Raw genomic sequence first — 26,081 nt, 5'->3', positions numbered from 1 at the left:
ATTAATTTTGACAAGCAAGGTCTGTTATATTGCGCGAGGCGCGAAACCCTAACTTCTGCAAGTTAGTCAGGACGGTTGACTAAATTCTATGTGTCGACACATAGCTCTTTTAAGTTCGTTGCCAGAGAGCAGCATGCTTTTCTGATTGAATACCTTATGCAGAGATCTTATTCTTGATACTTGGAGATTCGTGCTACTCTGCTGTGAGTGAACACGAATCGTCATGCCATATCAACATTAAGAGTTCAGCTGGAGAACATAGCATAGAAGGCATTCAGAGGAACTCATATTAAGTGAATATACCCGAGGCGCCGAAATTTACAGAACATCTGGGATTTGCAAGTCTGGATAAATTTCATGTAAGTATATTTAGCGGCTCAATGAATATTCCAGTGGAGAGGATTACACACGTGGCTCTGTTTCCTTGCAGAGTGACGTCACATCAGATGCAAGGTTTTACGATTTTAACCCTAAGCTAAAAACCACCATCAACAATAGTTCAGTCATCAACATAGTCTCCAGCAAATCTCTAAAAAAAAGAATATCAAACCAGTAATACTCAAAATTAAGGTGCGATAGAATGAGTCTAAAATGCAATGCATCTATAAGCTATATCTTTCATCAGAATATGAAAAAGCGGGGGTCTAACAACCTCACCCAATATTTAGTTTCGGCAATCTGTATGGACAAACTCCAATATAATTCTAAGAGAATCAACTAGACAGTCAGACTCAATCAATGGAAATATATCCAAGAGTTGTATCTTTGTTTCACAATGTAATCAGTAAATCAAACAGATAGAAATCCGCGAGCCTGATTATTATGTGGAACAACTTGAACGGTACCAAAGACCAATGTTCAAGTGTCAATCAATTTATATCAACAACCAAAGGTTGGATTATCAAATTGATCACTACAAAAATATTGAGTTTTAGCCACGCTGAAGAATCGTGGCAATTGCTCAAAAATCCGTGGCAAAAGATAACTTACAATGCTTGAAGTGTCGTAACAAATAGGCCAGTGGCTAATACTATTTTCCACGATGATGGCCACCATTTTCTTTGCTTGGCTAATAATGCAACAACACTTACCACGGGTACCAACGTGGCTAATAATTAATCGGATGGCACATGTGTGTGGCTATTAGCCACCGCTGTCCATGCGTGGGTGCTACTTTAGGATCATTTTCTGAAGCTAGATTTCACTCTAGTTGTTTACTGATACAGTTATTTTTTGCTGCCATTAAAATAACAAGACAACATTTACTTACAGTACAACAATTTCAAGAAGACAATCTAGTCATTGAAAGGAAAAAAAACACAAGTACTACATGGTTGTCTGATTGATTACATTCAATAAAAGCAAATAAAATTGTCTGATTGATTACATTCAACAAAAGCAAATAAAAACTTAATACTAAACCATTCAGAGTCTGATACAAGCAGAAATTTAAAGTGAATATGCGAAAACAAAATACTTCAATTATGACAGATGGATTTCTTACTTCCGAAGTTAACTATCTTACATCTTCCAACATTGCCTAGAACATAATATCTTTCAATGAAATTAACCTGCAAAATGTAGACATCAAATATAATATCAATGACAAATAACATAAGAAAATATACTTGTATGCAACATTCAAATAGGCCTAATTCCTTATTCCTTCAAATATAACATGTGGTCTAAACCATCAATTCAGCCAACTATATTTTCTCACGTACACCTATGGATTTAAACAAGTACAAACATACATCAATACATTCAAGCGGATACAGCTAGTTACCCATAAATTCAATCCATGGCAGAAAAAAACAAGAAATTCAGAATAGTCCGAAACAAGTACACCCATTTCAACAATTCGTTATAATTCAATATGAATATATATCATACACTGGTGTATGCGAACTTTAAGATGGTTGGCAAGCTATGTGGCCAACGATAACGCAAATGTGTGTCGTGACAGCTAAAGAAAGTATGTGTCCGCAAATATCACTATAGTCCATGATGTTAATCCAGAGTCTAACTTACAATTATGCCATCGTCTTTCTAATATGTTGCAGCAAGGGGAACATGTTTAGTGGTATGAGCAATTGTAATCTTATGAATATAGGTATTGAACCACGCACAACCATTTGTACTTATAAAGCAGAAAAATTACCTTAGATTCGTGTAGTAAGATCATATTTCTATGGCTCTGAATGTGGGAGGTCGCTCTACAAAACAAAATGCAATAAATAAAGCTTATGATTCTAGATAATACACTGCAAAATCTATTTATGGATATGCTCATACATACCCGACCGGCAAATAGTAGCAATAGGGCATCTATTTTTTTCGGTGATTCCTCGTTAGCCTTTTTCATATGCTCTACAGTTTTCTCCATATGAAGACGTTCTTCTTTCATGTCGTTCATCATATCAACCTGATCCTCCTTCAGTTTCTTAATTCCATCTCTTAATGCAGCATTTTCCTCGTCGTTTTGGCCAACATTTGAAGAAGATCCCCCCTAAGCTTGGTTCCTCTAATTGCTGAACCAACAGAACGAATCCGACCTGGTTTCTCAGCTCCCGTGATTTTAGAATACTTGTCTCCTTTCAGCTGGTCATATGAAGTGACCTCCAAGATTGAAACATCACTATCTGGACCATTCTCTTCTAAATATAAGGCTTCCAGTTGAGCCTGCAATTAATAATATGCAAATTTAAAGTAAGAAAGTTCAACTTAGCGTCGCCTATATAGTTTCTTTTTTGCCGGAGGTTGTGGGTTGTCATACATATTCCTGCAAGAACCACAAACATTAAGTAAGCACATGATAACAAAACGAAACGATAACACGACGTGTAGATAAAACACACATGATAAGAAATTAATGAAAATTCTTGACGGCATCGAATTTCGGATGAAGTTGTGGTCTAATTCGCATTTCTTTGAAGTCTTGCCTTGCTTTCAAACGCCATCCTTTCACTTTTTGTCGAGCTCGAGAAGAGTACCAAGTATATTTTCGCAGACATTTTTCTCAATATGCATGACAGCACAATGTGCTTTAGTAGATTATCTGCAACTTTCTAAAATTAAGATTAACATCCCCCGTTCCATCCTGCATATTCTCCATGTTATCAACTTCACTAGGAAAATCATTTCCCAACAAACCACCAAGATCGTCCCTAATACGGATACCATCAACAACAACATGAGTATCAACCTCAACATCTTCATTTCCTAATTTCTGATGCTGGTGTTGATACACTTCTTTCTTCATGATGAATCCAATTCGTATAACTTGGAAACATCTCATAGCAGACTACATCATCAACAATTCTACTTCGCTCTTGCCACTTAAATTTTTTATAATCAGTACAAGGACACTTCAATTTCCTTCCCTGTTAAGCTTTCCATGGATGTAAGCGTAATCTAGGAATGCATTCAATCCTTACTCATACTCTGAAGAAGCAGTGTCCTTATCAACCCAGCTCTTATCCATGTTCTCTTAATTATGAAACAGCTACAGTGATATGCTCAACTATTGTGATGACAATCTAATAAAAACACAGAATCAATAACATTTAATACTAAAAAAATAAAAACCATGCCTTGTGAAGAATGTTATATTCAGAACCGAGAAACAAAAACTATCCCTGCATCATTGAAAAAACTAGAATTAGTACCAATCACTAGATTTCTTTGCAGAAATTTATAAAGATTTAATTTGATGAGAAGGAAAAGATATAAGTTGTCAGCGAGCATTTGCATTGATAAAATATGTCCATAAGAAACTCAAATAATTTCAAAATCCATCTTCATCCTTATTTCTCAATATTAACCACTGACCTGATCCTACCTAACAAAATAATCAAATAAGATTATAACATAGTAGCTGGTCAAAAATAAGATGCGTTTTCAGTAAATAATAGGGTATCCAGAAATAAAGTTTTTGTGATTTTCAAATTAAGGATTTAAAAAGAAAAAAGAAAATGAAAATTAATAAAATGCAATGAGAAGGAGTCGGTAACCAGGGTCTATGGATTCCACTACTATTTATAATTCTGCACCGAAAAGAATTCAAATTTCAAATCTATGTTTAAATCTTTGTTCTATTGCAACACCTATTATTGGTATAATTTTTTCTAATATAACTTGCATCTCCTAAGTATAACCCATCAAAGTCTCCCAAGCATAACCTATCAAATTATAATAGCAAGCAAATCATTGAAAAATAATTATTGGTTCACAATCACTATTTGTATCGTCTTAGCATAACCCATCAAATGATTTAACCTAAGCATGGATTATCAAATACTATAACAAATAAAATTGTGAAACCAAAAACAATTATGCATTTAGGCTTTACAAAGCCGGTGGAACAAAAACATATAATCTAATAGAATCAATAAAAATAATTAAGGAATTGAAGATTCATTTCTTATAACCTAAAACCAAATTAGTTTCAAAATAATTCAAATGGCCTAATGCTCGAAGTAGTTTTCTCCATAAACCCTAATTACAAATCTTAGCAAAACATGGAGATGAATTTCTCAAAATCCATGAAAATAAATTAAAAGAGTAAGAGATAATAAACCGATATCACCGTCGTCAGCCGGTAATAGTCGTCTTCTTCCCCTCTTGTTTTCTTCTCCTCGAATGGCCGTCAAACCTCTTCTCAGTACCCAAACAGTAGCCGCAACCTCTTGTTGTCGGAAATCCGGCCCCCTGGTTCTTCCGTCCGTCGGCCTCCTCTCTCCAAAACAGAAATCTAATACCGGCCTCTTCTCCACAAAACAGTAACAGAACCTGGTGGAAAAAATTACCTTCCCGAACAGACCCAGCCGAGAACCCCCTCTCTCGTAGTAATGCACTTTCTTTTATATTGAGATTCCAAGTTTAGCTCTGACTTTCCAATCTCGTGTCGTCAAAATGAGCCAAATCTTTATATACGCGGGACCCACTTCCTTAATCTTCATCCACTATGTTATTACTCTCACAAATAAAAGGTAAGTGCCTTTTCAACTTCCTTAAAAGAAATATATATGAGTATCACCTTGTTTTGGAAAGACTGAATATGGTATCTTCATTTAATTTCCTTGTATGCATATATGCCAGCTCCTTTTTGTCCTTCTCTGCATGCATGCCTTTGACTTTCCTTATCATTTGGTGCGAGCAATTAGAGGTAACTTTGCATGGACTATCAAAGTGACGACATAATTGATTTCTTTCTGTTTATGCACGTCCAATCACAGAATAAATTTCCATCTTCGGCTTTGATATTTTTGGACTGCTACCGGCTTGAGACGATGACGTATATTGGTGGTGTGTTACTGAATTAACTGGCCAACTCTGCTGCCCATGATTAAGCACCACACCCGTAACCGTTAATTTAGCTTCCATTTAGTCATTTTATTGCACCGCTTTGGATTTGTTTGTAATTCCTGGAAACAGCTTAAAACAATGTTATTAGCCTGAATATCGAGTTCTAGCTAATATAAATATGGGTATAAAATGTAGCACTTACGTGCTCATCAACAAACTTACCTCCCGTTCCAGACGGGGGATTAACCATTGTAGTCGACTCAGGACACGACTCCTATGTCATGTACGAACCCGAGGGTCCGAGACGATATCGTAATCGTCGTCCTTCTCTGCACACAGTTTATATTTAAATTACCCTTCCGTAGGGTTTAAAAAAAGAAGTAAAAATAATGTCCAAGTCCAAAGTCCAAAGTCCAAAAATAAAGTGCAAAAGAAAAGGAAAGTCTAAAAAAAATCTAAAAAATAAAAATGTCTCTCTTTTTTTTTTTCTCTTTTTTTTTTATAAAATAAAAAAAATATCTTCTTCTTTCGCTCCTTTCGCTTTGCCTTTTACTCCAAGTCTTTAAGTATTCACCAAAAGCTTTGGCAAAATTTTCTTTCGCTCCAAATTCCAAATTCTGTAAGGAAAAGACAAAAACCCAAAAATGTAAAGAAGAACAAATAAAATAAACACAAATAAAAAAACTAAAAAAGAAAAAAAAATCTAAAAAATTCTAGCCTAAAGAAAAGCCCGCGTCGGCGGCGCCAAAAATTGATCGAATTTTAATAGTGGTAAGAAAGGTTGTAATTCACTCAGACTTGTCGGATTGATTTTAAGTTTTAATAAAAGAAAATACTAAAAATAAGAAAATATATATATACAAAATAAGGTCACAAGATGAAGAGGGATCGGGACTCGGGATTCCACTCCTTTTCATGTTCATGGGATTCATAAATTTATCCTAGACATTTATAGCTCAAAACAAAAGAAACAATGACTCTATTCTTTGTCAAAATAGATTTCGTAAAACATCAATTGTAAATTACAAGCATAGTGTATATAAAGCACCTAAGACTAAGCATACACTATCTAACAAGATAACAATTGATTAATAGAAATCATAAATCATTTAAAATCGGTGCAAAAAGTAAATAAGAAATTAATTAAATTACCCCAAGGATGAATCCAGCTTTCTCCGTTGTCCCAGTGATGGGTTCTAGCTCCACATGGTGAAAACACACTCAAAGAAATTTTTTATTGCTCAATAGGTGTTTACAAAGAGGAAAATCTAACTCAGGCAATTCGCAACACTGAAAAGGCGTTACAGAGATCACCGTTACAATAATTGTTACAAACTGAAGGTAATCGTTAGAAACTGGCCGTTACAAGTTGTTAAATATGCGACCCTTAAAACGGCAGTTTTATACGGTTTTATGTTCTTTAGGATCTTCTTCCCTGTAGCAGCAGAAAAATCTGATGTGCAGCTTCCTATTCCTCTTTGTCGCCTCTCCCAACTCTCCACCCCCTGTATGACTTTCAAGAACCCTGAAAATATTTCCACCCGCTCCACCATTCGTACTAGTACAGAGCATAAAGGTAAGTACTAGTCATGCATTCAAGCTACTAACCTTGCACAATGTTAATTGATAGAATTGACTAGTGCTGAGAAATAAAAGTCTGAAAAGTGAAAACCTTATTAGTTCTGTGTTTTGCAAGTACATAGCATCAAGACCACATGTATTGATCAGGGAAGGCAGAAAAAATGCAATTATGAGCTAAGGGTTGATTTGAAATTCTAAAACTGCCATATAATACTATTATATTCACTCTCTAACCTATGACCTAACAAATTAATAAAAAGATCATTAATTGTTTCACCCTCCATTCTGCCAAAAAAAAAAAACTGAAGAATTGTGAAAAACCAAAAGTTAACTTGTCAAAAACTTCTAAACTACCATTAAGCCGTCCTGCACTAGTTTTCGAGCTCATACAAAAAACCACAATCGCAAAACAAATTTTATTGTTGTGTAGCATTTACCTTGAATGTACAGCAACAAAGTAGCAGCAACCACAACCACTTAAAAGAATGAGTGAAATCCAAGAAGACCTGAAATTTGCAGCTGAAACTCAAAACCTTATCTGGAGTAAATTTTGGAACAAATGCACAAATAAAAATTAATACTAATGAGATCATATAATCGAAGCACAATTGTCAGGTCACAACCACTTCTGTGAGCTTAAAAACCATAAGTATAAGATCAATCTTTTAAGATAAGAACAAAGAACCAGGCTCAGAAATTGCAAACCATGACAAAAAATAAACACCACAAGCCAAAAGTTAAGGATGACTCAACAAGCGATAAGGAGTATTAGGTCTCACTATCTTCCACCTGGAAACCCCGCAAATAGTGCATTTTTCCATGGTTTTTACTTCTTTCTAGAGGGAGAATACCAAACAGAAAAGCAATAATCATAACTCCTGATATTTAAGCCAACAATCTACCTTCAAACAACATGTTTCATAAGGATGGAGAACAACATTTTATTGCAGATATTAAGAAATATGCCATTGAATTCGTACGGATATTGGTGCTCACAAAAAAGTAAAAAGCTCCTATTGTGTTTTATCTAGTTGATGCTGAGATAACCAGTTAATATGTAACATGTCACATTCATTTCTAGACAAACTTGTTACTGCTGGGGTGTTACAATAAAACCTAATGAAATGGGATAAGTTGAGGCTCTTGAGGGTGCGCCTCGAATGATAATACTAAATCGTAGGAACACAATACTACCTCAAACAATCTTTATTTACACAGTAAGACTCGGAAAACTCTCTGTCAGGATATAGAAAACAAGTCAATCATGTGAGAGACCCGGTCAAGTGCTGAACTTCATATAATGTGATAACCACAAAACATTTGGTGTAAATGTATTGTAATACCAGTTGGTGCTATCCCATATGAAATTATGAACTACTAATCACATAACTACAAATTTATAGGAGTAGTAAAACTGTAAAAGTCTCCTATTTGACCCACTAATTCAAAAACCATTGCTTCATCAAACAGTACTTAGAAATTACTACATCATGTCTTTAATAGAATACTTCTGACATGTGCTATTCAGAAATTTTGATTGTACCATCTACATTTGATTTGACAGTTCAATAGAGTCATGGAGATAAAGCTGATAGATGAAAGACATTATTCCAAAAAGGTAAACTTCATGCTGAAGTTAGAATAGAGGCTGCATACAACAAATTCGATGTTTAAACATGTGTACAGAGTAAAAAATATAACAAAGAAGAGTAAGGATGCAACAACATTCTCAAGGAATAACCAAAAATAGTATTTGACAAACCTAGAAAGACATGCATACTGGGTTTTACAATTACACTTGAATAGAATTTCAATGCTAAACAAAAACCAAGAACAATAGCTGGAATTTCAAAACAAAAATTGAACTTTGACCTAAATGAAACTCAAAATGTATGACAACCGCAGCAGGAAATCAAGGAGAAAGAAATTAAATTTCTTACCAGCTTGTGCAGATAAAATCGATGATGTCTTGCAGAGAATGAAGACATTGATGGATTTCCTTCTTCCAAATCTGACCCAATATCATAGAACGGTTTAAATTAAAGAAGATACATTCTAAAGCAGTAAAAAAATTGAAGCCTAAATGAAATTAGGTTGATTAATACATAACTAATTAATACTTAAAAAACCCTATTTTCAGAAAAACAAAATCAGAAGATCTAATTTTAGCAAATCTCAACTTACTTGAAATATTGTCTTTTCTGTGTATACGGTTTCAAAGCATCATTTGTTTTTATAGCAACCGTAATCGAAGAAAGAGGAGAGTTAAGGGAGGTGGGAGGAACTGGATGAACTGGGGAATTATCTCATCAGAGATAGGGATCGTGGTCTTCTGCGAGGTTTACAAGCCACGACTTGAGATTTAAAAAAAAAAAATAGGAGAATTCCACGGCACAGTAGCCACGAAACCATTTATTGTCCCGAAGCAAGAGGCCCGGTATACCCACGGCCCACTCTGTCGTGGGTAGAAGACATCTGACGGACTAATACCTTACAAACCTAGACGCGTGGCAAGTGAGTAACCTATTTGCCACGGTTACTTATCTAGCGTGGAAAAATGTCACAAATAGCCACGGATATTCAAATCCATGGAAATTAGGCCGTGACAAAAGGTCAGTAATTTTGTAGTGGATTAAACTGCGCACAACCTGTGATATTTCAATTATATAAACAAATATAATGCGGAAAATAAATAACGCAGACACCAGAAATTTTGTTAACGAGGAAACCGAAATGCAGAGAAACCCCGGGACCTAGTCCAGATTTGAACACCACACCGTACTAAGCCGCTACAGACACTAGCCTACTCCAAGTTAACTTCGGTCTGGAATGTATTTGAGCCCTAACCAATCTCACACTGATCAAGGTACAGTCGCGTTCCTTACGCCTCTGAATCCCAGCAGGACTCTGTGCACTTGATTCCCTTAGTTGATCTCACCCATAACTAAGAGTTTCTACGACCCAAAGTCGGAGACTTGATAAACCAATCTGTCTCGCACAGAAAAGTCTATTGAATAGATAAATATGTCTCCCCCAGAAATACCTAAGAGTCTTGTTCCGTCTTTTGATAAATCAAGGTGAATAGGAACCAATCGATACACTGGTCTTATATTCCCGAAGAACAGAAGAGTAATATCAATCATCTCACAATAATCTTAATCGTATGGTAGAGAAACAAGATATTGTGGAATCATAAACGATGATACGAAGATGTTTGTGACTACTTTTTATCTTGCCTATAGGAGATTAAATCTCGAGCAAATCTTAGAGAATAAAGTACTCAGTACGATAGAAAACAACAAGATCAGAACACGCAACTACAGAGAATATAGTCGGGTCTGGCTTCACAATCCTAATGAAGTCTTCAAGTCATTAACCTACAGGGTTTTGGAAAAACCTAAGGTTAAAGGAGAATCGACTCTAGTCGCAACTAGTATCACACAGGAGGTGTGGGGATTAGGTTTCCCAGTTGCTAGAGTTCTCCCTTATATATTCTTTAAATCAGGGTTTGCAATCAATGCTACCTTGGTAACGAAGCATTCAATATTCACCGTTAGATGAAAACCTGATCAGACTCAAGCTAATATCTTTCAACCGTTAGATCGAACTTAGCTTGTTACACACAAATGAAAAGTGACTTCATTTAGATGTGAATAACCATACCTAAACGTGTGCACCTTGTTGGTTTAACAATAGTTAACCGAAGTTAGCCATATGAACACTTTCATATCAACCTTATTCATCTTAACCATAACTAGTTCAAATGACTCAAATGAAACTAGTTCTAGAGTTGTTCAATTGTTTATATTCTCATAGAAGTATAAAAGACACAATTGAAGCAAAACCGGTTTTGATTCACTTGAATCAATTCATGAACATTATAGCCACGGTTTGCAAAAGATTGCATTCCTTAATATATAAATGTATTAGTTCATGAACAAACCGATTTTAGAACATAACCTACTCAAGTATGCAAACGTGTACGCATACCTAAGTGGCCGGACTAAGTTTGGGTTCGATAGTATGCGAACGGGTATGCATACCTCCAAACTCAGTTGAGTTTCCCGGAACTGAACTTACGCCAGTATGCATACAAGTACGCATACTAAGTTCCCGGACTTTCATTAATCAACTAGTACGCATACGGGTATGCATACTATGGTTCTCGGACTTGGAATAACATGCAACAGTTTAGCATACAAGTACGCATATTGTGTTATATCCAATCAAAGGTTAATTGTTCTAAACTCCCATTTCAATCATTGAAACATTCCTGGAAGACGAGAATAGCTGTCTCACATAAACTATTAGCTTTAAAGCAATTTTCAAGTGATCGAATGATCAATACAAAACATTCCGAGTCTACATCAAATGACTGTCTCACACAAATTATGTAAGATGTTACCAGGCGATTTTCACATGATCATCTTTTGACTTCCGTCAAGAATATAAGATGAACTTGGTTAAAGAGAAAGCTTAACAACACATATTTCGAGAAATATGTAAGCGAGTTAAACTCAACTCGAAATAACAAATGTGTATAATCGAAGTTTATATAGCTATACGACTTTTGAATCAAATAGGAGATAGAGTAGATAAACTTTTGAGTGATAGATGAGTTCAAGTCTTCACATACCTTTTGTTGATGAAGTTCCACAAGCTCCCCTTAGTAGTTCTTCGTTTTCAGTCGATGAACGTCGTGAATAATGCTCAACTACACTTATTATCCTAATCCAAGACTTAGCTATATAGTTTTGGCAACTAAACTTGACAAACAAGCTTGAGTTAGCAACGCTTGCGAGTTCGACCGAGCAGTGGTCTAATAATCTCCCCCTTTGTCAATTTTAGTGACAAAATTATCAATACATATGGATTACAAAATAAATAAACTTTGTAGCTTCTCATCCAAATGCTTGATTTCCTTGGTTCTTCGACATTACTCGAAATCTTCGTCACTTCCAAGTACTCCAGTGATTCTGAACGTGTTCAACTTAGTATCATAGTTGTTGAAGATCCGTAGCTATAACAATATATAAAAATAAAATGTTTCATATTGTTATACAATGTCATAGTATTATTACACAACATCAAAGTCCAATTATATCACAACTTTGACAACAATACTATGGTGATATGTATAACTCCCCCTTAGTCAATACTTCATCTCATATGAAAACACTCCCCCTTACGTAATGATCTGTAAACCATATGTATTTGTAGTGTGAACTACAGACTAATTCTCCCCATTTTTGTCAATATAAATTGGCAAAGGTACGAAAACTAGTGGGATCATAATCATAGAGATTCTTCATGACTAAAAGAAAACATATCAACTTTGTTTAGATGCAGTCATATAATCGAAACTAAATGCATTCATCAAGGAGTTCATAAAGATACAAGAAAACTCTTACGATATTCCACATCGGCACTCCCCACAAAGATTTGGAAATTAAGCACAAGTTGAAAAAGAACTCTCCCCCATAAAATGTCATTCCCGAAAGAACAACAAGAGCGACCTTACTTTTGCAAGAAAAGAAGGATTTCTTTGGACATTAACAAATTACATGAAACATGAATTTGTATCCAGAAAACTCAATTAAATTTGAAAAAGCGAGGGTACAACAACCACACCCAATATTTCGATTAGCAATATGTATGGACTAACTCCAATATACTTTCAAGAGAATCAACTAGACTCAATCTTAATAAAGTATATCAAATAGTTATATCTCTCTTTCTCGATTCAATACTTACTCAAGCAAATAGAAATCTGGGAGACTAATTGAATACAAGATAAATCACTTGAACGGTACCAAAGACCAATGTTCAAGTATCAATCAATTTCAATCAACAACCAAAGGTTGGATTTCCCAATTGATTGATTCAAATGCACAACCTGTGATATTTCAATTATATAACAAAAGTTTTTTTATATAATTGACCAAAGACCAAAGATCAATGTTCAAGTATCAATCAATTTCAAGAGAAATCACTTGAAAAGAAATAACACAGACATCAGAAGTTTGTTAACGAGGAAACCGCAAATGTAGAAAAACACGGGACCTAGTCCAGATTGAACACACACTGTATTAAGCCGCTACAGACACTAGCCTACTACAAACTAACTTCGGACTGTAGTTGAACCCAAATCAATATCACACTGATCCAAGGTACAGTTATGCTCCTACGGCTCTGATCCCAGCAGGATACTACGCACTTGATTCCCTTAGATGATCTCACCCACAACTAAGAGTTGCTACGACCCAAAGTCGAAGACTTTAATAAACAAATCTGTATCACACAGAAAAGTCTACGATAATAGATAAACTTGTATCCCACAGAAATACCTACAAGTTTTGTTACGTTTTTTGATAAATCATGGTGAACAGGGACCAATTGATAACCCGAACTTATATTCCCGAAGAACATCCTAGTATTATCAATCACCTCACAATAATCTTAATCGACCAGCGAAACAAGATATTGTGGAATCACAAACGATGAGACGAAGATGTTTGTGATTACTTTTATATCTTGCCTATCAGAGATATCAATCTCAGCCAATCGTTACGATTGTACTCAATATGATAGAAACAGCAAGATCAGATCACACAACTACAAGAAAGTAGTATCGGTCTAGATTCACAATCCCAATGAAGTCTTCAAGTCGTTAACCTACAGGGTATCGGTAGAAAGTTAAGGTTAAAGGAGAATCAACTCTAGTTTATACAACTAGTATCACACAGGAGGTGTGGGGATTAGGTTTCCCAGTTGCTAGCAGTTCTCCTTTATATAGTGTTTCAAATCAGGGCTTGCAATCAATGTTAGCTTAGTAACAAAGCATTCAATATTCACCGTTAGATGAAAACCTGATTAGATTCTAGTTAATATATTTCAACCGTTAGATCGAAAACTTAGCTTGTTACGCACAAATGAAATGCACGTTTTAGGTTTGTGTAACCGTACCCAAACATGTACATTTGTTTGTTCAACAATAGTTAAACAAATGGTTAGACATATGAGAACTTTCATATCAACCATGTTCTTCTTCACCATAACTAGTTCAAATGACTCAAATGAACTAGTTAGAGAGTTGTTCAATTGCTTAGATCTTATAGAAGTATACAAGACACAATCGAAGCAAAAACGATTTGATTCACTCGAATCGATTCAGGAACTTTATAGCCACGGTTTGCAAACTTGCATTCCTTAGTTAATATAAGTATAAGTTCACGAATAATCGTTTTTAGAATATAACCAACCTAAGTACGCGGATCAGGTACGCGGACTTAAGTACCCGGAATAAGTTGGTAAAAGTTTACAAACTCCAGCAGATTTTCTCGGGAAGAGAACCTCCGACAGTATGCGGACTGGGTACGCAGATTGGGTTCGTTCCGGTTTCCTGAGCAGCAAAGTACACAGACTTTGGTTCAAGGAATAAGGACTTATACATGTATGTGTTACCACACAGTGCTTATATCCAACATTGGTTATATAATCTAAACTCTCATTTCAATCATTGAAACATTCTTAGAGGACATTATATAGTTGTTATTCACAAACCATTTTTCGTTAAAGACTTTTTTAAGTGATTGAAACATAACATGACTTTCGTCACTAGGTAAAGATGAACTTGGCCAAAGCGAAAGCTTACCAACACATATTTCGAGAAATAGATAAGCGAGATAAACTCGGCTCGAAATAGCAAATGTGTATAATCAAAGTCTATATAGAAAAACGACTTTTGTCTCAAGATAGGAGATAGAGTAGATAGACTTTTGAGTGATAGATAAGTTCAAGTCTCCACAGACCTTTTAGTCGATGAAGTTCCACCAGTTCCTTGAGTAGTTCTTCGTCTTGTATGATGATCGACATGGAGTTCTTGAGCTCAACTACACTTTCTATCCTAGTCCGAAACTTAGCTATAGTAGACTAGAAATCAAGACTTATAGTTTTGATCACTAATATTGACAAACATGCATGAGATAGCAACGCATGCGAGTTCGACCGAGTAGTGCTCTAACAAAATTAATCATAAGAGGACCCATGATTAATTTAATCGGAAATGCTTAACATAAGAGAACTTACGGAGCCGCACAGTACTTTCATATAGAAGTGGATCATGGAAAGATCAATACTGTGAAATATTCAAAGATTCATTCTATTTTTATCAATATTTGCATAATGATATCATAGACTTAATCTTTGTAATCAAAAGTTCATCCTATCTTCCATCAAAATTTGTATAATGACACAATAGGCTTAACTTTTGACATATATGGAACAATCATAGTTCACGGATGCAAACACACATATCCCATAATAATTTTTGCAATATAGTTCACGGATGAAACCAATAAAGATTAATGCTACAAAATCATCTTCCAAATAAACTTTAGAATTTAAATAAATAAATCTAAAAACATAAAAATATGAAAATCGTTGGCAATAGCTATGTGTACTCACAATAATTGTTATTCCAAACCCTAGTTATCCTTCTTAAAACACAGGAATAAATTCTTTTAAGAAGTTTCCTATACATTAAGACCTTTGAAAAATTCTTTATCGTCCCCGAACTCCTTGTCGTCAACAGCCATTGGAACATAAGGTTCATGAAGAAAGGAGTCAGTTCTAACAAACCTTCTTGACTGATGCCGAACCAGGGCCTTCTGAATTTCAAGAGTCCTAAAAACAATAGCCTCTATTTGTTGTATCTTCTTTCTTGTTTCCTTCAACTCTTCAAGAACACCAGAAACTTCTGAAGATTTGAAGGAACAACCCTTGGTTTTCTCACATTCCTCCTTTTTGTTTTCAAAGTTGAAGGTGCATGAGATTTATCTTTTTCCTTCATGATTGAGGGCTTAACAATCATATTAACATCTTTTCCACCAGAAGACATAATGCTTTGATAAGTGCATATTTTACATATCTTTAGTGTCCATTCCATGCTAGTATTTGCTAGATATTGTTGTAAATTATTTGTATATTACGTTTGTTTTCTCTTATTTGTGTTTTATTAGGTGAATCATCCGAAAAGAAGTGAAAAGAGCTATAAAAGTGAAGTCTACAAGTAAAGAAGGGCCAAAGACCAAGTAGAACTCGTTTGAATGCAGGAGTCCTTGCTATCATCTTGAAGAGGACGCAAAGACGAAGCGAAAGGCGAAAGAATGGAGTCATTCTGACTCCGTATGAAGAAGTTACAAACATTTGAAGCAAGCCAAAATTGCGCCAATTGTGAACGCACAGAATTTGTGAAGGCACCCGCCTTATTACTCAGGCAGCCACGGAGAACTAAACTGTCAGTCTTCCGAGACTGACAGTTGATTTAAAGTTTTAAAGGCACCTGGTTTTATTTCTCCCAGGGCCATCCATCTTCATCACCGTTAATCTGTTCAGACCAGCAAAGCATGAAACTGCTGCCATTGTGATCGAGTGCGCTGCTGGTGATTGATACGATGGAAGAGGTTGGCTGAGAATGATGATGTTCGTGAGCTGATACCACTGTAATGCATACTGGCAGAGAGGATGGAGAAGATATACACTGGAGCTCGTGATAGAAAAGATCAAGGCGATGTTGCCATTGATCAGATGGCAGAGATAGCAGCCAGGCTCGAGTTGATGGTTGAGCTCAAGTGAGAAAGAGAAGAGTTTCGAGCACTCGATTTTGGTGATGAGACTCAAAGGAAGGGAGAAGTTAATGGAGAATGGTTTGAACTCGAGAGTTATAAGAAGTTAGAACTTGGAAGTCAGAGTCGAGCTGGTTTACTGGGAGTTGAGAAAATATCAATCAAGGAGAGAACGTGATGGCAATGGAGCTGCAAACTGAGTCGGGTTGCTTCCAATACAGAGAGACGAAGATGGGTTACGAACTGACAAGTGTGGATGGTCTGAGCTCGAGTTTACAAAGCAAAACAGAGACGCTACGAGTCTATGACCATTGGTTATATATGATGATGGAGCTCAAAAATGACCTATGGTGAGAATGGAGATATATATTGATGCTGGTGATCGGAAACTGAACTGTGGTGAGACAAGAGGAAGGTGAGGTGATCCCGCTGAATAAGAAGAGAAGATGATGGTGATGCTCGTAAGTATGATGAATAACTAGCCAGTGACGATGGAGTTTAATTAAGCAGAGTTTGTTGAGTTGCTGCTGGTGATTTGTTGTTCTCAGAGAGATAATGGTTTGTCAAGCTTTGTTGTGAGTTAATGGCAACAATGGAGAGAGTGGAGTCCGGATGATTGATGGAAGATACGTGCAGAGAGTTTGCTGAGCGATGGATGTTGTTGGTAGTGAAGGGAAGCAAGAAAGAAGAAACAGAGGTTGGCTGGTAGTTGGGCGAGAAAAGTTACAGGAGATACTACGTCTGGGAAGTTCTAGCCGCAAAACTGTAGAGAAAAGGGGGAAAAGATACAGGAGAAGTTACGGACGGAGAATCTGGTCGTGGGAAAAGAAGAAGAAAATAGGCTGTCAGTTCCGTGGAACTGACAAGCCAAAGACTAAGCGGGCTGGGCTTCTTTCAGGGCTTGTTCGCCACATGACGCGGCCCATTGGTATGTGGGGTTATTCCATACGAGTTTGGCTAGGTTTTGGTGGAATTTTGGCAAGTTTAACATCTTATTTCCACCTGGATTTGACATGGGCACTTCTACAACTTGGAGACTATTTAAGAGACACTTCTTAACCTAAATCATGTCACACATCTCACAATATATTTTTGTTTTTCATTAATATTTTAGGGTTTACCCCTTTAGGAGGAAATCGGAAAACGATGTAACATGAGAAGTTAAACCTTCTTTGATTTAGGATGAATTCTATGTTCTAGCATGAACCTTTATTAGTCATATAAATCTATTTGGAGTTTTAGTCACATAATCGTTTGTTTTCACTATTTCTAGGGTTTATGATTGATTAATTAGATTGTTTAGAGTACATGCTGGATTAATCTTTTGATCATTCTGTTGCTAGTAAAGGGTTAGGATATCCGTGTAATTGTTGAATAACCCTTACACAAGTAGAGAACGTGAGACCTCACTGAGGGATTCTGTGGAGCAATCATGTTTGAAGACAACACTAGTAAGTGGACCTTGCGCTAAGAGTCTAACTTCTAGGATCAACCTAAGTTCACATAGCTTAAAGCTTCCAATTGGATTACACCTTTAGTGCGCTACTACTTGGTGGTTCGGTTGGATAAAATTTGATGTGTGATCGAATTTTAATAGTGGTAAGAAAGGTTGTCGTTCACTCAGACATGTCGGATTGACTTTAAGTTTTAATAAAAGAAAATACTAAAAATAAGAAAATATATGTATACAAAATAAATCCACAAGATGAAGAGGGACCGGGACTCAGGATTCACTGCTTTTCATGTTCATGGGATTCATAAATTTATCCTAGACATTATAGCTCAAAACAAAAGAAACAATGACTCTATTCTTTGCCAAAGTAGATTTCGTAACATCAATTGTAAATTACAAGCATAGTGTATCTAAAGCACCTAAGACTAAGCATACACTATCTAACAAGATAACAATTGATTAATAGAAATCGTAAATCATTTAAAATCAGTGCAAAAAGTAAATAAGAAATTAATTAAATTACCCCAAGGATGAATCCAGCTTCCTCCGTTATCCCAGTGATGGGTTCTAGCTCCACATGGTGAAAACACACCCAAAGGAATTTTTTATTGCTCAATAGGTGTTTACAAAGAGGAAAATATAACTCAGGCAATTCTCAACACTGAAAAGGCGTTACAGAGATCACCGTTACAATAATTGTTACAAACTGAAGGTAATCGTTAGAAACTGGCCGTTACAAACTGTTAAATATGCGACCCTTAAAACGACAGTTGTATACGGTTTTATGTTCTTCAGGTTCTTCTTCCCTGCAGCAGCAGAAAAATCTGATGTGCAGCTTCCTATTCCTCTCTATCGCCTCTCCCAACTCTCCACCCCCCTGTATGACTTTCAAGAACTCTATATATACCCATCATACACCACCAAATCTCGAGAATAACTCAGAATAATCCACATTTACTCCCGACCAAATTACGGGAATAATTCCTTTATTTTCATTCTTCACGTGTTTTCTGTCGCTTAACACTCTCCCAGCATTATTATTACTTATCTATGATGTTGTCAAGCTCGCTCAGTGATAATGTTTTTGATTGTCGTTGTTTTATTTAGTAAATAGGATTCGAACTCTAAGACTTGTTAAGATTAATTTTAATGGAATAAAATAGAGAGTTACTGGGTCTAGGATTCGGCCAAACTCATATCAATAGGTTCAATTATTCATTCTCAAACAATTATCGCTCGACAAATAAAACAACATCGACTCTTATTCTTGCCAAGGTAGATTTTCCAAACATTAGTTATAAATCGTAAGCATGGGACATCAAATATCTAAGAAAGCATGACCCATCCAATAAAATAATAACTAATTTTTTCAAATCATAATTCTATTTTAATTAAGTGCAAAAGTCAAATAGAAAATAAAAAAATTCACCCATGTATGAAGTCCGGCTTCCTCCGTCGACCCAGTGTTGGGGTCTAGCTTCTCATGATGAAAACACACTCAAAAAATATAATTAATAGCTCAAATGGTGTTTACAATGGTGAAATGAAGAAAAATTAAACGCAACAATTTTGCTCTACCAAAACTCCCCCCTCTTTTCTTTTTTTGGTCCTATTAGCACCCTATTTATACACAACAACCCATTACTCAAACATCTTTTCAAAATATTCTTCCATAACTCCACCAGATCTTCTCTTTGATGAAAGATATCTCAGGAATAATTTATTTCTCCATTATCACACATCTTCCTCTATTTTCTAGAATAAAATCCTGGGCATATTATCATTTTTTTATTTATAAATAAAACCACAGATTTTCTTTCTCCTTTTCAATAAAAACAAACTCATCAATATATTATCTCTTTTAACTTCAAGATATGAAAACTTCTTGTATAATAGGCAACAAGATATCTTTGCCTTAAATCTTTGAGATCTCCCATAAATTATGTGAATCTGTTTCAAATGAAGAACAAGAGGGTGCCTCTATCCATTTGTTCATTTGTTGGGTGTCTTTAACAAGTTGGGTGACCGTATCTGAAATGGTGGGTGCCTTTATCAGTTCCTCTGGCAGCTTTTAACACTTTTTTCGATCTATTTTTCCAAAAGAGCTTATTTCCTTGAAAAGACTTAAAACAAGTTTATTAGTGACAAAATGAGTCCCAGCTAATGTATTTATGGGTGAAAATGCGTCGCACTTTCGTGCTTATCAAATTCCCCCACACTTACATTTTGCTAGTCCTCGAGCAAAACAGAAAACTGACCCGCTACACAGCTGGTCATATAATAAGAGACAGAGACAGACCCGCTACACAGCTGGTCATAATTAGTTTTTTTTTTTTTTTTTTTTGAAGACCCGCTACACAGCTGGTCATAAAATGCAAGAAAAAAGAAAAGACCCGTTACACAACTGGTCATAACCCTAATAATCATAATAATTTTTATTTATTTATTTTATATATATAGACCCGCTACACAGCTGATTATTATTATTATTATTATTATTATTATTTTATTTTTTATTTTTTTTGGAGACCCGCTACACAGCTGGTCATAAAATGCAAGGAAATTCCTGAAAAATAAAAGTAAAACGTTAACCACTCCCCCACACTTAAACATTACATTGTCCTCAATGTAATTGAGTCATCCAATGCAAAATTTAAGATGGGAAATCCATAAGATGAAAAAAAGTAAACGAAAATATAAAATTAAAAATAAAATACACCTACTGGAATGTACAAAAAAGGATCCCAAAAAATTAACAACCTTAAAATTTGGGGATCGACCCAAAATACAACATTTGTAAATGACAGCTTCACACTTATGTTATAACGATGCGGAGACACTGAAACTATCAAAAACAAAGATTTACCCCTAAATCAAGTTTTTACTGCACAAGGAAGTGCGTAAAGAACAAAATATGGGGATACTATTGAGACTGGGAAATTGTCAATTGGCTCATGCACGGTATTAGAAACAGGGACGTCCTCTGGGTATTTTGTGCAAAGTATTCCAACAAAATTTTTGAAGCACATAATTCTAACCCTATACTAGGTAACTTTTGGAAGTCTAGGGGACTAGAAACAACCTCTAAGTTGAGTGAAAGATCTTGTGAGATAGGTTCTTCTAATAAATTAGACGAATCATTTACACAATAATTCACAGGGTCATCTATATATTCAGTATGGGACAGAGAGTCACTACATGATTCATCATCATCATCAGAAAATAATCTTTGACATTTAAGAACTCTCAATCTTTGTTCCAAACTAGGTGGTGTGTGTTTATAATACTTCTCGTGTATCTCTAAAGGAGATTCTTCACTTACCACATGTGGATCAAAAACTCCATACCGTTGCCTCTGCATGTATTCACCAAGCGTCATCTCAGATGAGGATGCATGCTGATTTGAATTTCTGCGCTTATATTCTGCCAATGTCATCTTAGGTGACGTCTCCTCGGAAGAAGTCATCATCCTCAAAAATTCCCTGAAAAGAAATACAAAAAGAAACACATAAAAAGGAAAAATAAAAATAATCTAAAATAAAATGAAAATACTGTACAAATAATAAAATAAATAAAAATAAATAAATAAATAAACCTAAAAATTAATCTAAAAACAAATCCGCGTCGGCGGCGCCAAAATGATAATGTTTTTGATTGTCGTTTTTTTATTTAGTAAATAGGATTCGAACTCTAAGACTTGTTAAGATTAATTTTAAGGGAATAAAATAGAGAGTTACTGGGTCTATGATTCGGCCAAACTCATATCAATAGGTTCAATTATTCATTCTCAAACAATTATCGCTCGACAAATAAAACAACATCGACTCTTATTCTTGCCAAGGTAGATTTTTCAAACATTAGTTATAAATCGTAAGCATGGGACGTCAAACATCTAAGCAAACATGACCCATCTAATAAAATAATAACTAATTTTTTCAAATCATAATTCTATTTTAATTAAGTGCAAAAGTCAAATAGAAAATAAAACAAATTCACCCATGTATGAAGTCCGGCTTCCTCCATCGACCAAGTGTTGGGGTATAGCTTCTCATGATGAAAACACACTCAAAAAATATAATTAATAGCTCAAATGGTGTTTACAATGGTGAAAATGAAGAAAAATTAAACGCAACAATTTTGCTCTACTAAAACTCCCCCCTCTTTTCTTTATTTGGTCCTATTAGCACCCTATTTATACACAACAACCCATTACTCAAACATTTTTTCAAAATATTCTTCCATAACTCCACCAGATCTTCTCTTTGATGAAAGATATCTCATGAATAATTTCTTTCTCCATTATCACACATCTTCCTCTATTTGCTAGAATAAAATCCTGGGCATATTATCATTTTTTTATGTATAAATAAAACCACATATTTTCTTTCTCCTTTTCAATAAAAACAAACTCATCAATATATTATCTCTTTTAACTTCAAGATATGAAAACTTCTTGTATAATAGGCAACAAGATATCTTTGCCTTAAATCTTTGAGATCTCCCATAAAATATGTGAATCTGTTTCAAATGAAGAAGAAGAGGGTGCCTCTATCCATTTTTTCATTTGTTGGGTGTCTTTAACAAGTTGGGTGACCGTATCTGAAATGGTGGGTGCCTTTATCAGTTCCTCTGGCAGCTTTTAACAATTTTTTCGATCTATTTTTCCAAAAGAGCTTATTTCCTTGAAAAGACTTAAAACAAGTTTATTAGTGATAAAATGAGTCCCAGCTAATGTATTTATGGGTGAAAATGCGTCGCACTTTCGTGCTTATCACTCAGCCACGCCCAAATCAGCCAAAAATAGCACACATCTCGAGAATATCTCACGGGAGAATATTCTTCTTTGCTTTCTCGTGTTTGCAAATAACCTTCCTTTCTCACGCGTCTACTGGATTATCTCCTTTTTTATCTCCTACAATCTTCCATCACATCCCTTGATCGAGTCAACCCATACCAACGTCCAAAAATGAACAAATAACACGGGAAGAAAATAGCAAGCCGGAGATATTTTGTGCATTGACAGTGTGCAACAAACTCCTCTTTCTTCGGTTCTGAGACATTTACCTTTCCTGTTTAAGCTCAACAGGATATTCCCAACTAATTCTGACGAAACTCTCTCACAAAAATCTTGACAGAAATCAAAACAGAAGTTACGGAGATTTAAACCATTTTTCCCGCTTAAATATTATTCAAACTATGAAGAAGATAGGCGCCCCCTATCCAGAGTAGGGGTGCGAATAGCAGTTGGCTCCCTGGGGGTGTGTATAGTAAAGAAGGTGGCCTTTATTGAAAAAGGTGCCCCTTAGCAACTGGGTTCCCCTTATCCAAAATGAGAGTCCGTTTAACAATCGTCCTCCGGGGTGCAAATATCACTTTTTGAGCAACTTTTTCCACACAAGTGATTTCTCCAAAAACACCTACACAAACACAAAATACCATAATAAGTACAAATCGAGCACTAACAATACAGAACATTGAGAACAAAATAGACACAAAAATGTGTCTATCAAATACCCCCAAACTTATTATTTGCTAGTCCTCGAGCAAAACTGATCTAGAAAATAAAATCTTAGCTAACTAGGTGGCCCTAGTGACCGAGTTCATCTCGGGAGGGTTTACCAGAGGTGTACCCACAAAACCATGACTTCTAATTGTTCACAAGTATCCAAAAAGCTATGAGGACATACATATTCTCAACCTATCTCCAAGTAACTAGAATGCCAGAGAAATTAAAGGTGCCAGCTCTAAAGCTGAACAAAGAATAGGGGAGACACATCTGCAACACTGCTAGATAAAGAGATATCCGCTACACAGCTAGATAAACATTGTAAGATGCATCCGCTTTACAACTGGATAAGATTAGGAGAGAGATAAAGATGAGACATCTGCTACACAGCTGGACTAATTACGTGTGATGAGTTGAACTAGTGCTAGAAAGATCTTGTGCCAGATGGAAAGCGGACTAACAAAGCAACCAATATGCATCTCTCTTTGACTCTCTCATAGTGCTCAGTAGAAACAACGTCTTCTTTGGCTTCAACTATTGATGATAAACTCTCGAACCTCGTAGAACCTTAAAAATTAACTCTTCTCTCCAATTTCTTGCTTGAAACTTCTTTATAGATTCTACTTCCCCATGGTCTTATTGAATAAAAAGCTAACTGCAATTTTTTTTCACTTTTTTTTTTCATTTTTTTTTTTCAAAAATAAATTTACATGGCCATGAGAGAAGGACTTTAGAATTTGGATCTTCGCAACTTGTAAGGTCTTAGTATCAGGAACTTCAACAACTTACATCGTTTGATTTTCTTTGCTCTTTTAACTTCTTGTAACTAAGTCTTCAACTTTGATTTTTGAATTATTCTTTTCTATTGTTGCTTCTAAACCTTAAACGTCTTCAACTTTCTTCATAGATTTTGATGTCGCTCCGCTTGTTGATGATGATAAGTTTCTAATGAGAGAGAGTCGTAATCCAGTAACTAAGACTACATTGTGAGGTTGCTTTGTCTTTCTGGCATTTCCTTCTGACCTACTTGCCTTTCTATCATGGATGGTTAGGTCCATCACGGTTACCCTCTAAAAGGAACAAGTTCTCTCATGGATTTCAAAGATCTCAATGTCTTTTTCTCTAATATCTCAGTAGAATGTTATCCCTAGCAATTCCAATTTCTATCTTTTCGGTGAGAAACAGTATGTAAACTTAGCTAACCGGATACTATGTGACGCTAGAAGTTTCTCCCTTACCCCCAAACTTAAATCTAACATTGTCCTCAATGTTCTAAAGATAAATTGAAAACATGAACAAGGAGAAACTATTACCACTTGAGGGAAAAGAAATAAGGAAGAATATTACCGTGTCGCATGAAAATGGGTTACCTCCCAAGAAGTGCTAAGTTTAAAGTCTTCTTCTAGACATTGGAAGAATTAGTCATCTCGTAGAACATATAGCAGTAGCCGGAATAATTGTGGGTCATCTGGATCAAAAAGTATTACCCACAAGAAGAGGAAACTGCAACATACCAAGAAGATACCGAACATACCCTTGCTTAAGACAACTACATCTAGTTGTGGTTCAGGTTCAGGCTCTATAAAAGGGTCTAAATAAAAAGCTTTAATTGGTTGGATTTCCTCAAAGCTAAGATCCGGTTCAGGTATTAGAGTCTGGAAAAACTCAACTATGAACTTAGAAGCACATGACAACAACCTGAATAATTGGGGATCCTCTAAGTCAATCAGATTTGACTCACAAAGTTGACCATAATAATGGTCATTCTTAAGAAAATGTGTCGACCCTAATATCCTAAAGTAATTAGGTTTAGTATCAAAACTTAATAACCGACACATCTGAAAATCATATGTTCCCACAATTGGAATAAAAGTTTTTGGTGGGAAAACAAAGTCAATCTTGGTATCATAGCCTGGGTTAACCACATCAACCAGAGGATGGGTTTCTAACAACTGAGCTTCTTTCTGGACATAATTAGGTTCGGTAAAATGTGTATGAAGATAATCTTGTAAGATGGTTGAGGCACAGATGTCAAGTTCTACATGAGGGAATTTTCTAATAGTTAAAGCACGCGGAGAATGATAATTACCCCCAAACTTAGAGTTTTCTGTGTCTCTAGAAAGACTAGTCACAACTTCCCTAATTTCTAGGTCATCAGATTCCTGAAAATGGTCAATTGATTCTTCTAAGTCTGGTTCATCCTCACTCATCTCTATGAGTTTATGGTCTTCTAAGATTAGTGTTTCTAAATCGCTAGACTCTAAAACATTATTCTCAGAGTAAACTCTTTCCTCTAAACCATCATCACAATCATATAAAGGATTACCAGCGAAAGTTTCTAGTAAAGGCTCATTAACTAAGGTGTTAATCATAGTTACTTCCTCCGATTCACTGATAGGCACATCAAGTAATGGATTATCCAACATACTGCAGGCTAAAGGATCGTGAACTACATCGTCTAAAATGGTGGTATCTCTAGTCAAATCCTCATCCTTTTGAATAGGTGAATAATTATTAAAATTATTTGGATTTGTACTAGAAATAACACTATCATAATAAATTTCAATCGGAGTAACAAATTCCTGATCACTATGCCTACATATTTCAT

At 35.6% G+C, this 26,081-nt stretch overlaps 2 long non-coding RNA genes across 2 annotated transcripts; both read right to left on the bottom strand.

Moving 5' to 3' along the window:
* Positions 1-1,308: 1,308 nt before the first annotated feature.
* Positions 1,309-3,327, bottom strand: LOC113315017. Its single transcript, XR_003342670.1, has 3 exons — positions 2,300-3,327; positions 2,162-2,216; positions 1,309-1,571 (listed from the first exon to the last, which is right to left on the bottom strand). It is a non-coding gene; the product is annotated as an uncharacterized LOC113315017 (long non-coding RNA).
* A 3,190-nt stretch (positions 3,328-6,517) lies between these two features.
* Positions 6,518-9,247, bottom strand: LOC113319311. The gene is made up of 4 exons (XR_003345347.1): positions 9,073-9,247; positions 8,829-8,899; positions 7,326-7,394; positions 6,518-6,865 (listed from the first exon to the last, which is right to left on the bottom strand). It is a non-coding gene; the product is annotated as an uncharacterized LOC113319311 (long non-coding RNA).
* Between the last annotated feature and the right edge of the window lie 16,834 nt (positions 9,248-26,081).

This window comes from Papaver somniferum, chromosome 10 (assembly GCF_003573695.1).
Source record: "Papaver somniferum cultivar HN1 chromosome 10, ASM357369v1, whole genome shotgun sequence".
Lineage (NCBI taxonomy): Eukaryota > Viridiplantae > Streptophyta > Magnoliopsida > Ranunculales > Papaveraceae > Papaver > Papaver somniferum.
Note: the sequence above shows the minus strand (reverse complement) of the source record. Positions and strands in the feature narration are given on the sequence as shown.